A 2,134-nucleotide genomic window follows, 5' to 3' on the forward strand; every position below is an offset into this window, starting at 1 on the left:
TAAATGGAATAAGACAGATGGAAAAAGTTCACAACCATTTGATTTCACTCATATGTGGGATACAAAACTGACAGCTACAAATGAACAAACAAGAAACAAACAAACTCATAGATACAGACAACCAGAGAGGAGGGGTGTGGGGAGATGGTAGAGGGTAGAGGGGGTCAAGTAGAAGGTGACAGAAGATGATCTGACTCTGGGTGGTGGACTCACCATGCAATATACAGATCATGGATCATAGAAATGTACTTGCAACTTACATAATCTTATTAACCAGTTTTGCCCCAGTTTGATTAAAAAGAAAAAGAAATGAAGAGACAGATGCAAGAGTAGAGGTTGCCTAGCATGACTCTAGATTCACTCACGCCCAAGAAATGAAGTTCATTTAGTTCTCCAGATGATATCCTGTTTGCAGTAACAAACGCACCTCTCACCAGGCCCAGCATCACACACCATACACCTACCGTTAATGACACATGTCTCATATACAGGTGTGCGTGTTATTAAAAGTTGATGTTCATTTAGAATGAATGAAAAAGCACAAATAATAAAAATTAAAAATTTGAACAAATCTCTTGAACACCACGAAATCCAATACCTCATATTTGCATAGTTACAAAATCTTGTGGCCTTGGGGGCACACCACTGGGGAACTCTCGATTTCCCTCCCCGCCCCCACCCCTGCAGACCCCATCCCCCACTCCCACCCCCAGGACCTTGGAGGAGCTCAGTGCATGAAGAACCCTGAAACCCAAGCTTCGTTTCAGTGTTTTCCTTGTTTGTAACTGTGTGACGAGCAGTCTTCCCCACCACCAAATTTAGCTGCTTAAAACAGCTGATATTCGTTATCTTACAGTTTCTTAGCACCTGACGGTATGACATTGCAAAGTCTATTTGAACCCTAGACTATTCAACATCTGTAGTCTCATCCATAACCTCGCAGCCTTCAACACTTCGGCTGTCATACCACCCCACTCGGCAGATGCCCACCAGCACGCAGCCTGGTGTCGGCATCCTCCTCGGAGCCTTGCTCAGTCCTCTGGGATGACTGGGGTATTCCTTCTTCTAAACTCCTACTAAACCCTGCTGTCCCCTCATTGAGCAAGCTTCTCATAAGATCTTAATTGCTTAGCAGCCTGTAAGATAGGGCTTCAAGTGCTTGAATGGAGGGACCATTTTTTCTATCTCTAAATCTACAGCAGGTGGGAAGACCCCGAAATGAGGTGACCCCAGTAAATGCCTAAGGCCATGTGCCCGTTGGATTTCTGGACGATTAGCATTTAGTTAATGATCACAGCGAATCACTGGGGCCACAGCAACTCAGCTTTTTTTTCGGTGAAATTTGTTATGTGTAGAGGAGGCTGCTGGGGCTTGTTAACCCTTGGCAAACCAGTGACCCTAAGCGACCTAACTGTATAAAGATAGTAATCGCATTCGGCAGATTGATACTGTGCTCAGAACCTCCTAATGCAAATAAAGCCTGTAAAATATCACAGCTTTGTCCAGTGTGTTCACCGCAGGCAGCCAGAGCCCCTCCCTGCGGCTGCCCGCTGCATCAGGGCACTCACCAAGGTGGCTTGTTTGGGAGACGGGCCGCCGGTGGCAGAATGAGCACCTTTGTTAGGAGAATCCAGCTGTCAGTGACTCCCCAAGAACACCCATCTCTTCCAAATGTGCACAGTTTATTTGAACAACTTTCTTTCTTTCTGTAAATGGAAACACTCTTTGTGGAATACGTGAACCCACGGCATAGTAAGAACACAAGAGGAAAATTCCAAATATTCTTCTCCAGGTACCCTTCACCTTGGGCAGAATGACCTGCTTTCTTTTCCCATACACGCTTACTTCCTGCATACCTACCCTTTCCCATGCATGGCTCCTGCTCCTCGTTGCCCCGGGGAACTGAAACATGTCCTCCTCGTAGGAGTCCTACACGTGATCTCATACAGGATAACTCAGATCCTACCGCCTCCCAGTTGTCCTCTCTGTTCCCCACTGCTTCCCCCCCCCTTTCAGAATCCCAACGGTGTTTGTCGTTGGGTGCTTAGTATGGACCATGCTTCACATCACCCGGGAGACTCGTTAGAATGCAAATTCTGGTTTGTAGGTCTGGATGAGAGCCCGGGAGTCTGTA

The sequence above is a fragment of the Phyllostomus hastatus genome, unplaced genomic scaffold (genome assembly GCF_019186645.2).
Source record: "Phyllostomus hastatus isolate PE091 unplaced genomic scaffold, TTU_PhHast_1.1 phas_contig_402, whole genome shotgun sequence".
Lineage (NCBI taxonomy): Eukaryota > Metazoa > Chordata > Mammalia > Chiroptera > Phyllostomidae > Phyllostomus > Phyllostomus hastatus.